The sequence below is a fragment of the Haemorhous mexicanus genome, chromosome 7 (assembly GCF_027477595.1).
Source record: "Haemorhous mexicanus isolate bHaeMex1 chromosome 7, bHaeMex1.pri, whole genome shotgun sequence".
NCBI lineage: Eukaryota > Metazoa > Chordata > Aves > Passeriformes > Fringillidae > Haemorhous > Haemorhous mexicanus.
Window position 1 is genome coordinate 15,803,339 of NC_082347.1, and position 15,516 is coordinate 15,818,854.

A 15,516-nucleotide genomic window follows, 5' to 3' on the forward strand; every position below is an offset into this window, starting at 1 on the left:
TACTGTACCTCCCTTACCTCCTCGAATTCATTACCTAAATGCTCATTTTCAAACTTATGCAAACTTCAGAGTTGACAAGATTTACAAGCTGTCCTGTTTACTTCCCTTCTAAGGAGAACAGACTGAGCATATCATCAGTGTAAGCTTAATAAAGGCAGAAAAGTTTCTCCACAGCAAATCCAGCTTAACAGTCTGATACAAACCAGTTATATACATTTTTTTGTGTTTTGCAGGAAAACACTTATTTTAGTTACAGCAGTCTGGAAGCACCAGGGCTCTGCTGGACACATAACACAGGAATTCTGTATACACAGCTTGTAGACAAAAGAAAATCCTGCTAGAGTCAAATCAGTGTAGGAAGAAGACCCACTTTCATTTGGCTTACTGCAATCCATGCTCAGTCACAATCCACCATAATCCAGATCTATGACTCAGAAGCACAACAAAAGAGGCCTAAGTAGGTCTTCTGATGCTGACTGTAACTCGGAGGATAGGTAGAATGTGTAACTTGATCAGACTTGAGTCAAGCCTTAGGTATGGTGTAGAGCAGAGAGAGCTGCAGCTCGGATTAAGCTGTGCCAGTGCACAGACATAACCTGAGAGTAAAGCTCATCATGCACATAAAAAATAAACATGACACCTATGTAAATAACTTGCTAATGAGAATTTTTATGGGAAGTGTTTTACCCACAATGTAAAAGCAAAGCTATTGCTCATTTCCCTCAACATTTGCACTTCCACAAGTGTACAAGAAGATGGTTTGGAAACAGACACAAAAATCTGAGACTGCATCATTGTATAGCACACAGTTCTCCAATGCAAAGTTCTGTAGAGGAACATTTCCTGAATAGGCTGTGGGACATTTATAGGCATACTTACAATTGCTGCAATGTTTACTGACTGGAAAAAAAAAAAAAAAAAAAAAATCTATACCCTTCCACACAGTGCCATGCCCCTGAAAGGTTGGTTACAAAGCAAGTGACTGTACCTCTAATGTAACAGCATTTCCCTCAAAAGCCTCAGTACTTCAAAAATGCATTAAACACATCCAGATGCACCCTTTGCTGTGAAACTGGTGAAACTACTTTCTTATTAAGTTTTTCAGATGCCTTAAGTTAATGATATGCATAAATACTTACACAACCCCTTAGGACACACAAGTGAAATGAAGGAGTTAAGGGTATGTTAGGTCAGTACTAAAAGCTAGTGAATTTTAAAAATATTTTTCCAGACTAGTATTTGCTGCTAACGCCATGGAACTTTATATTAATATTTTTTCTAAGTTTCAGATTTTTTAAAGCCAAGGCTAATACTGATAGGTGAGCTGAGTTGCAAATTTGATTGGATGTAGAAGGCAGCAAGCACTTTGGTACAGCAAACCCTTACCAAGAGGAGGAATGACAGTCCTGAAAAAATAAATACAAGTTTGAATCGGAAGTTCAAGATTCTATTTTTTCTTTTTTCCATGTTTTCTGGGTGACCTTGGGAAAATTACCTAATCTTTTCATATCTAAGTATTTCTGCCTGTGAAATAGAGATAATATGCTCTTCATCATCATGTGGCTACTCTTAGCTAGCTTTTACAGTTTGTTCCAAGATTCATAACTGGAAATAGATTTTTTTTCCCATTTATTTTATTCACATTTTCTTCCTTTACTGTGGAGTTATCAAAACATCTAAAGTACACTATCACATATGAAAGACACAGATTGTTACTGAAGGGGATAAAGAATGCATAGGCATTCTTTTTCTCAACAGAAATAATTTACAGATGCCCACCACACAGACTTCAGTTGTTGTTTACAGGTAACATGAGTGAAGTGGAATCAGGAATTGTATTGTTAAGTTGTAACTAAGAAAAATATGTAGCATGCAATTGTGTACATGTTTTTGATCAAAAGCCCTATATGAAATATAAAGGTTTGTCCCTTGAAGTGAGCAAAGTCAAACAGGTGGTAGAACCATTTTTAGGGTTTTCTGCTCTTTTAATGGGGCAGAAATTGTTCACAGAAGAAGGGAATCCTTGACCAGCAGTGTCATCCAGGAAACAAAGCTAACATAAGCTGGATGAAGCACTATAAAATCAAACCAGCAAGATTTCCACAATCTTCCCTGAATGAAGAACGAAAATCAGTGAACACTGTATGGTTTAGCTGGCTCTGAATATCAGACAGTTGTTTCTGCCTTATCCAGACACTTTCAGGACCAACATCTACTTTCATGCACAAAAGAGCTCCATTAATATAAAAGGATGTAAAATAAGGCACTTCATCAAAGCTTAAACTCCAAGAGCTGTTAAGAATATAGTGAGGCTCACCATGAAAGCAAGTAAAGAAGGCAAGAATGAGACTATACTCTTAAAAGCTTATAGATGCATTTCTAGTGGCTGGAGCATGTGGCTATTATCACAGCATGGCAGAATCTCTAGGGTAACTGTCCAGTGCTGACATGTGACTTCAAGGAAATCAGTTCTCATCAGGATCATAGCAGTGTTAACATACACCAGACTGGTCATGGTTACATAGAATAGAACATATGACAATGTTTTCAGTAATACCTCTTTCCTTATTTGCCTATAATTAGATATGCTATGCAAGTTTGCCTTTAAAGAAAAAAGAAAAGAAGTAAGGTTTAAAAACAAAGAAAAACTGGTTTTCTTTTTGACAAAAAGTTTCAGATCTAAACTTACAAGTTCTTTCCCAGTGTGACTGCTCACCTTCATCCTCTTGTGCAGACAGCAGAAATCCTGCATACCTCAGCCCACATCTCAGAGATTCTTCTCATTTTCCCTACTTCCAGCAATGAGGGACAAGTCAACTCTTCTCTAGTTAACCCACAGGGCCAGAGGGAAGGTCCTTGCTTACACTTTCCATGAAGCTGCTAAGAAATAGCTGTTTGTCCCCTCATTTTCCTTTCAAACCCTGATCTCTTGATCAGGACTTAGCTCCTCTACCTTCTAGATTCTGCAGTCAAGCATTCTTTGACATTCATCCCAAGGACAGTCCTTCTTTCAAGCCCTCCCAGCAGTATCACCATCTTCTAATTTTTAGTAGTTCACACTTCTAGTACTCCCTTCCAAGCAGCCCCAATGCCCTCAGGTGGCAAAACCAGCAGTAATTAAACACACCTCCCTCCTGGCTTTTAAAGGAACTATTTATGCTTCCACCTTAACATATAAACAGACGGAGTCTGGGCTTATAATAACCCGCCAACTGTGATTTAAAAATATGAATCCTTTTGATGCTGCTGTCCTCAGCTGAAGCCTCTGAGTAACAGAAGCACATGGCAGAACCCTTAATGTGTACTGATAGATCTTATTTGAAGTGCTATTTTCCAGATGCACTTGTTAAAACTCACTTTCTGCTGCTGCTCAGTGAAGTAAGAAGAGAACTTAATCTGATGAAGGACAGAGTTGGGGCAGTAGCATCAGACAGATTGGCGGTTCATCACATTCACTGCATGGATTCCTTTTGAAAATCATTCCTCTGAAAAAGAAAAAGCCACACCAGCCTTTCAGGTTCAGGATCATTATGTTCAGTTAGATGAGAAGTAAGTTTCACAGAAAGATCTGCTCTCTTTAGGCACTGTAGATACCAGTTTTTATTCACCTAAAGAAATTAGAACCATGTAAATTCCATGAAACATGATGTGAAACTCCATTTCAATAAATCACCTACTTTACTTCTTGTTTTACCCTAAACTGTGATGGTAGACTTTGACCAAAGGCAAAAGAAGGGAAATAAGAAAACATAATTCAGGATACCCATTAGCACTGCATCAAAATCAACTAACTGCAAATAAATCAGGGAATCCAAAAATGTTGAAAAACAGTAATATGAAACAGCCATCTTCTCTTTCTGCTTGTGGGCCAGAAAAGGGACTCAGAGTTACCATCTTGTGTCAAATTTCTCCTTGCTGCTTTCACTGAATCCATGATTTTCATCACATGCAGGAGCCAGACCATAATGATTCCAGGGACAGGGCTAAGGAGGCCACAGCATGTGTTACAGAGCTGCACTTTGCAGTTTCCCTTCATTTTGCTGTTTCCTGAAAGAGTCCCATCACAGCTGAACCTGCTCCATTTTAACAGTACAAAGACAACTGCTTCTTAGAGCAGTTCATGAACACGGCAACAGAGTGAGCTGCCTGAATTCCAGCTTATAAAAGTAAAATTACTGCAGGAGTTTTCAAAATAACACAGCTGACTGTCCAGTGTCACTGGAAACCATTTCTGGGAAACCCAGAATTTGGGGTTTAGGATCAGGGCACTTCTTTAGCTACAAGATGATCGAGGCCAGATGTCACCAGAACAGCCATACAAGTAGGAATAGCATGATACCAGTAAAGACAAAGCAAAGGGATTTAGATAATCAGACATACAAGGTGGATCCTGATGGGAACAGGGTATCTCATCCACTACTTAAGGGGCATTCTCTGAACAGAAAATCATGGTAATTAAACAACTTCATGAGGATCATAAATCAATTCTGAATCTTTCACTTAAAAACCAAAAAGTCCAGTGCCAATAAAGCAACATCCTCTACTAAGCACTTTGTATCTTTGTGACTACTTGCTTAAGATTTTCATGATACTAGTATTTATTCTCCAGTTTTGTTTGTCAGGACTGGAGACAGATATTTGAAAAAGAATTCTGGTGGTTCAAAGGACATTCAATTGAACTTCAACAATTGAAAAGCTTTGGAAGTCCCAAATGCAACACTCACAGCTGTTACATATACAGTGCAAGTTACACCACAGTACACTCAAAATGCTGGTTGATTTGACAAGTCAAGAGGATCCCAAAATGTTTCTGTTTCAACATGTCACTAACTTGCAGGCACTTGTCTTTCTCTGCTTCCTCCTTCCAAGATCTAGTGGCTTGGTTCCAGCAGAATTATTTGACTTCAGTAAAATTTGACTGTTACTAGTTTACTTGATCTAAACTCGAAAGAGCTCATAAGAAGAAAAAGCTCATCACTGAAACTTTTATTCTGTTTCCTCTACAACTTATATGCAGCATGTAAAGGAAAGGGCTGAAGAACAAAATAATAGAAATGGAATAAAGAATAAGACATTCCTGTTGATTTGTCTGGGAGTTCTATTCTTGTTACCTCACGCATTGTTCTAAATAATGGGGGAATTGAAACAGGTTACTTCTACAATAGGATCCTGAATTTGTATCACACTCGTCCTCCCAGAGCCCACTGAAACTCAGCTGGAAAGCTTGGCTGGCCCTAAACAAACTTTGAATTACTGAAACTGCCAATAAAGCTACAAAACAACTTTATTTTACTTATTGGGATTGTACAGATATGGTCTAGAACATTTTTTTGACATGGTGTGCCTTTCTTTATTAGTCCTTCGCTCTGCTTACTGCCTGAAAACATTGTGCAAGGACGGAGCTGACTGCTCAGTTACTGTCTAGTGAGTTGTATATTTAGCACCTGACCATCAAGATATTCTTGATCTTTCTTCACGGCTGGGCACTGAGATGCCAGAAAGAAGAAAAACATACCAGCACTCAGGCTCCAGCAGCAGTTAAGTTAAACTTAGCTCACAGTTTCCTCAGCAAAATTTATCCCAGTTTTCAGACATCCCAATGAAAACTGCTTCAATAAATCAATGGGCTCAAAACTGAAAAAAATCATTGGCTCAAGGCACCAAGTAATCAAACTGAACAAGATTGCTACTCAGCTGACACTGCTTTGTGGTAAGTATCAAAGATAGTTCTGAGGCAGAGTAGGGCCTTAACTCCTTCTGTGTGTTAGGCAATTTGATTTAGCACAGTACCCAAGATTATCTGTAAAAGGTCATATCATTTACTCTTGGAGTGCTACAAGGCAAATTCAGGAAGGTTCTGCATACTCAAACACAAGATTAACAGTGCCTGTTAATGAATCTTCAATGGTGAGATGCAGAGAAATACCAAAGGAAACAAGTGGGAAGAGATTCACCTTTCCCTTTATACAAAGAGCCTGCATTTACAGCTGTTTACAGTTAAATAGTGAGTTGGAATTAAGAGGACAACATTTATTTAGCCAAACTAACTGAAAATATTAATTTTTAAGAGAATCCATATTTTCTTCTATCTAAAATCAGTGCACTAGACATTTGTGCTGACATTTTGAGGCCAGATTAGCTCAAATTTAGCATGAAAGTGGTGAGGGTTATAAGTCAAGCAGCATTTCTGAGGATTATCCTGCTGACTGTCCCTCTTGACTTAGCTACTGCCAGAACTGTTTTCATCCTGTACCAGGAATGTTATGCTAATAATATAGCTCCGGGAAATGACAGGAACGGTCCAAGGAGGTTATCATTTGGACAGCCTTCTTTTTCATGTTTGAGAAACTCCCTAGAATTGCAATTCACAATGTTCTATTGAACTGTATGCAACACCTTCACATTTTGATTATTTTGTTTGCATGTTTGTTTACTCTTATACATGGGCAACACTAGGAAGCCTGCAAAATTACTAAGGTAAGACTGAAAACAGGAATGATGCATCTCTATCTTACAAGGATAAAATCACTAAAGTCAAGTCACTAAAAATATGATCCTCATCTGAGCTGTGCTTGCTACATGTTCCTAAGATTTTCTGCAAAAGAAACTAATTTTAGAGATCCAAAGTATTAGATTCCTTTGGCAGCTTTTTTGCCAGTGCCAGAACATGGTACCACATGAATAAGACTGTTAACTGGACATAACTAAAGTCCTAATTTTAAATAAATTCCTCCTAGTCTTTTGTGAGAAGGGAATTGAAAACTGTGAGTTGTTTTGTAAATTGCCCATTTATTTGCCAGTGACAGAAGGAACAAACCACCGACTCTCCTGCCCCTTTACACAGCATGTGCAAAGAACTGGGAAAAACAGAACTGCTAAGCAATCACAAATGGAACAGCCTCATTTACTGGAGCTGATACAGTTTGGGTAAATGACAGTGCAAGTGCAGGCCAGATCTGCACTCCTCTGAATGCTAGCACTTCTGTCTGAACAGTCACATCAGTGTTGCCACAGAGAATTAACATCTACACAGCCCATCCAAACCAAAGGCAGTATCTTCTTCCCAGTTACTTGTTCCTCAGCAGGGGCTCTCAGAAAGCCACATTCATCACTAGTTTATTTCTGAACTCAGAATCCCTTCAGCTGGGCAGGGAGTGAGATGAGATGTCAAAAACATTATTCCAAGAGAGAGCATATCCATACTTTGTGCTGCAATGTCTGCACTTTACTTGATAATTTCCCTAATATCATCATTGGTGAGGAGCCCCTTAGTACCTGAGGAGGCCAGCCTTGTTGGGTAGCAGTCATTCTTTAAATTTCCATCCGTGGTGGTTACACCTTCAGTTTAAAATTACTGCAAATAAACTGTGCAGACAGCTTACTAAAGTACCTGATAAACCTTATGAAACCATACTGCAGAAATTTATAGAAAATGAGGGGCCTATCTACAAGAAAAACAATGTTTCTGAGAACAATCTGAGGCTGAACAGTGACAAAACAGTCTGGAAGATGAGTGTGATTAGAAAAAAGGATGAAAGACTTGCAGAAAATTAGCCCTTGACAGAACTATCTGAATTTTCCAGTAAAGGAAATTGACCAGGCTGGAATGAAACTCATGGGTCAAAAGCAAATCACACTGAGTGAGTCGCTGAGAAAAACAGACAGCTAATAAATAAATCTATCAGTAAGCTACTTTCCAGAAAGCAAATAGGATGTTTGCACAAGATGGCCCAGCCAGTGTAGTCTTAGTGCTCAGCTTTTCGTAGTAAGTGGTGATCCCAATGGTGTTTCAGGGAACTATTCCAAGGCCATCTTTATGAAACATCATTTAAAATATGTGTTTAGTACTGTCACTAGTGCTTTCTAGAAAAATGGGACAGAGGATTTTGTCCCTCCAAATGGCAGACACAAGTTTCTGGGAACAAGTCTGTAGGCTCTTTCAGAGAGTGCTGAGCAGACAGAGGTCCCATACTTTCAAGTTCCCCAGCCTTGAGTGACCCATGGAGAAACATACAAGCTTGTGTATTTCATCCTGTTCCAAATAAAAACAAAATCTGAAGCAAAACTGATCCACCACTCATCAGAACAGGATTATTGGCCACTTCCCAGTCATCCTTGCTGATACTTTTACCAGGGAGCAAAAAATCAAGTTATTGAAGGCCTTGGAAAAACTCAGGTATAAGTCCTTAAATCTAAATATGATTTTTTTCTATCACACATAGAATAGGATATTCTAACAGAACATATTAAAATAAACATAATTTCCCACCATCTGGATCATGTTTTCCAGCCTAAATCACCAAATATGCTACTTTATGAGGTTGCTCACCTCATCACAAGATGCAAAATGTTTCCGCTGGGGATATAAGCCAACTTGTCAGTGGAATATTTTTGCAACTACTGTTAAGTCACAATCCATATGAATATGAATTTTGGCCAAAGATAAATACAGAAATAATTTAGATCGATTTTTCCGGGCCTTTTCTGCGCATCCTGTACATTGGACTTGAAGTGTAAAGAGACTTGAACTTTCGTAAAACGAGAAACACTAAACCTGAACTGCGACCCTTTAAGTAGACTGGAGCTGAGAAGCGTCTCAAATGGGCTGTGTATTTCAGCGATTCCGCTGCTGTGTTTATCGCGGCCCTTTCGGCCCCTCAGTGCGGGGGTTTCGCCCCGGGCCCGCCCGCGCCGCCGCCCTGTCCCTGGTGCTGACCGGGCACGGCCGCTCCGCTGCGGAGCCAGCGCAGGGCCGCTGCTCGGGACCTTCCCAGCCCGGGGAATTCTCGCTCCTGGGCAAATCCCAGGGGACTCCGATGCCACGGGGCACCGCAAGTGTTTCCAGGGGTTCAACGATTGGGAACAGGCTTTTCTTTTTTTAAAAAAATTTAACAAACTCATAAAGCAGTGGCTCTGTCATTGCACCGAGATAACAGCTGACTATCTGCAGGCTGCTTTGGGGAGCATAACAGAAAAAGCCAAAAAAGCAAACCAAACGAAACTGCTGAATAGAGGGATGTATGGAGCGGGCTGCCTGCTCCTTGACAGCACTCAGCAGGACCATGTGGAGGCACCACAAGGCTCAATCTCTTAAATCATCTCAGCATCAGTATCCTGGTGGGCAATTAAATTGTTCGTTCTGCATTTTTTGTCTTCCAAACCCTTTGTCTTCTCTCGGGACGTCGTTTTAACTTTTCCATTTAACTAAAACGACCGTTGCTTATCAGTACCAGTGAATCAGCGGGGAAAAACAACCTCGCTTCCACTTTTCCTGGGCGTCAGTGAATGAAACCACCGTTCTCACTCGTGTTCCGGCGGCGAGCAAAGGGGCTGAAGGAAGCAGGCGGTGAGCGAAGGGGCTGAAGGCTGCGAGCTCCAAGCCCGCAATTCATTAACACACAACGCTCAAGAGCTTTGCTGAACTTGGGCAGGACAGCAGCCCCTCCCGGCCGCCCTCGCCGCCTTCCAGAGCGTTCCTGGTCCCACTCGCGGGCGCAGCCCCCCCGCTCCCGCCGCCATTTCATCCCTCGCATCCTTCCCTAAGGGCTGAGACGCGGAACGCCCGCCCCCCGGGATACCTGCTGCCCCAGCGCTCGGCCGAACCGCTCCCCACAGCTCTGTGTAACCTTCCCGCTCTGCCACCACGGCCCCGAGGTGATCTCGGCACAAACTCGGATATTTACACAACGCCGGCAGCGGCTTCTCGCAGATCGGTCCCTGCGCCACCGCTTGAGGCAAATCCCCTCCCGCGACGCCTCGCCCGTCCAGCGCCCCCTCACGGCGGGACGGGGAGAGGCCGCCTCCTTCAGCGCAGCACTCCCGGCGGCCCGGGCGCTTTAAAGGCTCCACCTGCGGGGCAGCGGCTTTTCCCTCGCCTCGGGGGCGGGCGGGTGCCTCAGCGCTTCCCTCGGCCCCGGTCGCGGCCGCCCCCTGGCTGCGGGGGCGATGTCCGTGGGTGCGGCAGCCGCGGCATCCGCGGGGGCGGTACCGGGACCGGGACTCCCCCGGCGCGGCCCGTGCAGCGCTGCGAGGCCGGAGGTGGCGGGGCGCGGCCGCTCGGCCCGGAGGTACCGGTGAGCGAGACGCTGCGGTGCAAGGTGGGTCTCGCCGCGACTACAGCGTGTCTGTAGTGGAAAATTAAACCCCGGAGAGTCCTCATTGGGAAGGCAGAAGTGAGTAGGCGAGGCTGAAGTGTAACTTTTGGGAGGCTGCTTAGTTACCTTGCACCCTTGTGGTTATAGGCGCACCGCTACATCAGCGTGCTGTGGTGATCCCTGAGGAATCTGCGATGGCCAAATTACACTGACGGCACAGGATCCCTCTCGTAAGGCTCGTTGTACACTCCCCGAGCTGTGCCAGACCTCGGGCCGTCAGGAAGCAAAGCCTGCGCTTTAAGAGGTCCTGTGACCTCCATGTCAGAGCTCAGCCCTCCTGTGTGGAGCTGGCTGTGATGTCTTTGGGTTTGTTTGGATTTTTTTCGTTCGCTGCTTTCTCTTTCCTGAGGCCAAATAGTCAATTAGGTTCCCCTGCAGCAAGGCACAGATTACATTAGTCACAGGATTGCTGTAAACTTTCCTAGTTTCAGCCCAGCATTGGAGAACAACAATGAAAACTGGACAGCATCACGTTTTGCAGACTTCTTTTTCTGCCTCAAATACATGTATTAGCAACTGAGCACTGTGTTTTAATCCAATTTGCTGCTGTTGACTCATTTTCTCACCTAAAGTGGGTAATCTAAGTGCTGTGGTTTTGTTTATAAAAAGAACATGGTTAAAACAACAGGTGTTTAGGTGTTCTTTGCCTTAAAATAATAAATTTTCTTGTCATGAGAAGGTAAGTGCTATAGAAGTCCTGAGTATTACATGGTATAGTAAGTGTCTTTAAAAACAATGACTGAAAACCTGGTAAGACAAGAACTTCCTAACATACAACTAAGTCTTCACAGTCTGGAGAGCTATCTTCCCCTTGCCTTTCATGGTTAATCTGTCTTTCCACAGGTTTCCAGTAATATAGTTACCAAAAAATCTTCATGTTTCTAAAAATTTAATTCTGACTAAACTGTCAGAATATACCAAATATTTTATGGTAGTGAAAGGAAGTTGGTATAGGGGAAAAAAAGGCGATACAGCAAAGGAAAAAAAGTGTGAAATACAGGTTGTTTGTTTTTTTTTTTCTTTTTTTGGTGAAGATGGAAATAGTCATGGTGAAAGATCTGGAGGGAGGGGTAGATAGCAAATTCGGTTAATTGGTAAAGAGATACTGGCAGCAGCAAACAGCCAGACAGGAAACATTTGAGCTGCATTTCTGAAGGCATTATATGATAGAGAAAGAAGATAATATTCTATCATTATATTGCTCTAGCATATCTCCCCAGCGTTATCAGCTTTTCCTGGAACCCACAAAGCACAGTCTTAGTAAGGTATTGACAAAGCAGAATGTGGTGAAGCCAAGTGTGATAGAGAATTTAGTGGCTTGAAAAAGATCTAGACTTAGGACATCTTGATAAAGGGGCTAAAATGAACTCAGAAATCCTAAGGTCTGTGAGAATTGAAGAATTTTAAATCAATAGGTGAAACAAAGCTGTACATGAAGTACAAGTAGGATTATCTCAACTTAGTTCAGAGTTCAGCAGTGAAGGAAAGGAGGTTGCCGTGAGCTCTTTTGCAGAATAGTCTTACTTTGGAAGCAGTATTGAACTTGTGCGGAAAAATGTCTTTGCTCTTGATAAGTAATTTTATATTCAGTTTGCCACTGGCAAGGTAGGCATTCAGAGATAATTTTTTTTTCCATCTCTAATATGTCAGTTTCAAATTCCTTAGGACTGCTTGGCTAATATATAGTAAATGTGTACTATTTCCTCCTGTGGATGACAGTGAAGATCAGTCCCCAAGTACAGCTGTTGATTTCATGTGAAATGTACTTAGCATTGGGTTAATTCAAAACTTTGGAAAACTCTAGGATTGCCTATATTTAACAACTGGTTCAAAGCTTGGGTTTTCTTCAGACGTGTTTAGTGAGTAGTTTCTTCAAAAGCTCCAATCACCTTGCCTGGTTTTTTGGGGGGAGGGGTTTTTGGTTGGTTAGTTTTTGTTTGGGTTTTTTGTTTGTTTGCTTGTTTGTTTTTCCTAAGGGAAAGTCTATCCAGCTTGTTGAATATCTTCCTATTAAAGAGGAGATGATAGTTTATTCATGCACGGCACAAATCTTTCACTTGCCTAAACATAAAACACTGAAACCGTGACCTTGTATGCATCTTTTTATTTGCCAGAGATTCATAGGCTATTGCAGCTCAGAAGTCAAACTCTCAAGCAATCCACTTCTGAAATCCTTGATGATCCAAATGATACAACCTTGTTGCTGCAGTAACAGTAATTCAAGTCTCCCCTGTGCCACAGGAGCTAAAATATAACCCCTGACTAATGTGTCCAGCTTTGTGAAGTAGTAGCAACTTGAACAATTGGAATTTCCATTACTTGTTTCCTTGCACCTTAATTTAGCATTGACACTAGTGGCTTTTATTTCATTCACTTCACGTCTGTGCACTCCCGAGCATGCAGTTGTGGCTCTCCCAAAGTCAGCTCACTGTAATACGCACAGCATGGTCTCCTAGCACGTGTGAATTGTTTCCGCTGGTGTAACATCTCTGCTGGGCTTGGGGAAGGACAGCCCTGCTCGGGCTCAGAGGCATTTGCTGGAGGTGGTGGCACTCTTCTCTGCCTGGTACCCATCCAGCTTCCTTGCAACTGTTCCCATCTGTCAGCTGGGAATAGCTTGGGGCAGGAGGGGGGCTGCCTGGGGAGCTCTGGAAAATCCTCTGATTTGATATGTGTAGAGAAAATGTCACCCTGCACCTGGAATATGTTTTTTGTTTAAATGTCACCCCTTACATCAGTGACCTCATCTGACTCAGCACTCAGCATAGCTTCTCTCTGAAGAGAGGGGAGCTTTAAGCAAGTCATGGATTTTGACGTAGCCAGAGAATGTCGGGAAGAAGGCACACCGTGAGAAACAAAATCTGAGCAAACAAAAATTATTTTTGAAACAGACTAGCAGGCAGTTATGTCAAGCAACTTAAAACCTAATCTAAACATCAGAAGCCTCTGAAAAGAGGAAATTGACAGTTCTGTACACACAGTTTATTTCAGCCTCTGGTTTCCCAGAAGGTTTTGCTGAGGTTTGTGCTGGTAGCTGTGGCAGCGCTGTACCTGCTGCGCTGATGTCTCACCTTTGAAAACAGGGCAGGGCTGAAATAGCCATCTGGGTGGATCACCAGCTTTGTTATTTGGAGGCTGATTGTGCTGGAAGTCTGTAGAAGGTGAGACCTGTGCTAAGGGTGTCCCTAACAAATGGACCTGTGACTACAGCATGAGCTTCTGTAGCATTTTAACTTCATTATTAGGAGCAGAGGGCTTCGGGCAGGCCAAGGGGATACCGGCACTACAGAGGTTTAGAGAGAGAAAATTCTGGAATATTCTTTCTCTGAATTGCACCTGGTACGGATAGTGCAGATGCATGAAAGAGCTGTGGTCCTGGTGTGTTGAAGGGAAATGTTGGCCAGGACGCTGGCATATCCTCTACACTTTCCTTTTAAAAATGCCAAGCTATGCTGAACATTCGTGCAGACATGGACAGAAACCAAAGGAGTAGGAACAAGTGACCTCAGTTTAACATTTCATTCAAATGACAGAGACCCAAATGTGATGCCCGCTCTCGTTTCTTAGCATGCCACTCAGCCTGAAGGATCTCTCAGATCCTTTCAGATGTCCTGATAAGAAAATAGCATGTTAGAGATGTGAAAGTAGGACAGAAGCACAGTGTTTGATTAAACAACATCTCTGTTTCTTAGTGCTTAGCTCTATTCAGTTCGTTGTGTGGTTTTATTCTGTTCTGAGTTTTGCTCCCCCCCCCCCCTTTTCTGTTATTTATGCAAATAACTGAAGATTTAGGTATGGGAAAGTAACATGCACAGAATTTTAAGTCCATAAAACTGTTTTCTTTGTTCTAATACTTATTTATGTGATACTGTATTCAGTAGTGAAGCAATGACTTGTTATGTTTATCTTACTCCTGCTTTTATTCTGTTCTCCTGAACTCTTGAAATGGAGCCAAGAAAGGGCACTAAAACCAGCAGTGAATTCCTAAGGAAAGTAAAAGTACAATGAGAATATGCCTTCAAACTGTAGTGTGTGCATGTGGCTTTAAAAAAAAAAAATCAGTACTAGATAAACTAGCAGGCTCGGAAACTCTGCCATTTTAAGTCCAACAAGTCCAATTTGCCTCTCCTCAAAGTAATCATCCAAACATCAGTGGTTCTGGACTCACAGGGGACAGGTTAAAAAACTCTTAATGTAAATATACCTTTGAGGTATTTGTGAGACATCAAAACCCTGCTTTTTTTTCAAGCTGTATCTTGCTATTTGCTTTCATTTTGGTTGGGCCAGTTCCACTGGCTTAGTGCAACTTTTATTTAAATCTGTGTGAATTGCTGTGGTTTAATGTGGACCTCTGGCTAAACCAGAGGGTCATATGGTTTAGTCTAGTGCCTTTGCAGAGATTAATTATTCCCTTGTACAAAAGGCTTTTCTGGCACTGTGAATGCCAGACAGAAACTTTTATTGCTTCATGGTTTTGAAAAATTATTGACCATCTCTTTAGACAAAAACTGAGTTCCTGGTAGTGTTTGCTCTCTGCTGTTTTGTAATCAGATATTTGTCATGTTTTAAGGTAGGTGTATTGGCAGGGTGATCAATGTTCAAGCTGAGCTGCCTCATTCTAGTGCATTGTGTGGGCTTGCTTATCTTTTTGATTATCAAAGTAGAACCCATGTTTGAGGGACATTTTCTCCCCCTTTTTAAGTATAATAGCAATTTCTTTCTAACCAGAGGATAAAGGAGGATAAATGCTGCAAAGATACAGAAGAAGGGTTCTGGAGGTCCTGAACAAATTAATGACTTGAAAGGGGTGAGTGTTATTTAATGTTTGTAGCTTTACCCTGAGAGCAGAAACTTTTTGTTTATACTGTAGTTCTGGCGACAGCTTCTTCCCTACCCTTGCGCCCTCTGTATTTTAGCAATTTCCAATCTAGGGCAGAAATGCTATCTAGCATTACAGAACAAGGGTTATAGTTTTATGGAACTCCTAAGAACTGGAATGTAAACTATGAAAAAATCAAGGAATTAATTAAGGCAGCAATTAGCTAACTATTTGTATTCTTAGCCTTTAATTCAAGCATCACACCTTTAGAAGTCTTGTATTGAAGCGATGGAACAAGTATGTAGTGGAACCATGCTTTTGTCACAGAAATTATATGCTGATTAGAAGTATCCCATGATCTTTTTGTATTCAGAAAAAATAAATGTTAATTTTTCCTAGGGAAAGCAAGGGCTGTGGAACTAAGAGCCAAACATGAAATTGTGGGATTTTTTTTTTTTTTTGGTGATGCTAAATACATGTAGTACATACTTTTTTCAGTTTAACAAAGCATTGCAAAAGAAGGTTAACGTCTTCTTGGTGCCT

The 15,516-nt window shown here is 41.8% G+C and overlaps 1 protein-coding gene across 11 annotated transcripts in view; it reads left to right on the top strand.

Annotated features, from left to right (window-relative positions):
• Positions 1–9,966: 9,966 nt before the first annotated feature.
• Positions 9,967–15,516, top strand: part of LDB3 (LIM domain binding 3) — a 113,957-nt gene continuing 108,407 nt past the window's right edge. For 6 of the 11 annotated variants that reach the window (XM_059851186.1, XM_059851187.1, XM_059851189.1 and 3 more), the window contains exon 1: positions 10,012–10,097. The gene's annotated coding sequence lies outside the window, so the exon portion shown is untranslated. Of the gene's footprint in view, positions 10,173–14,856; positions 14,962–15,516 lie in introns of those variants that run through there. The other 5 variants (XM_059851178.1, XM_059851184.1, XM_059851181.1 and 2 more) reach the window with 4 other exon arrangements.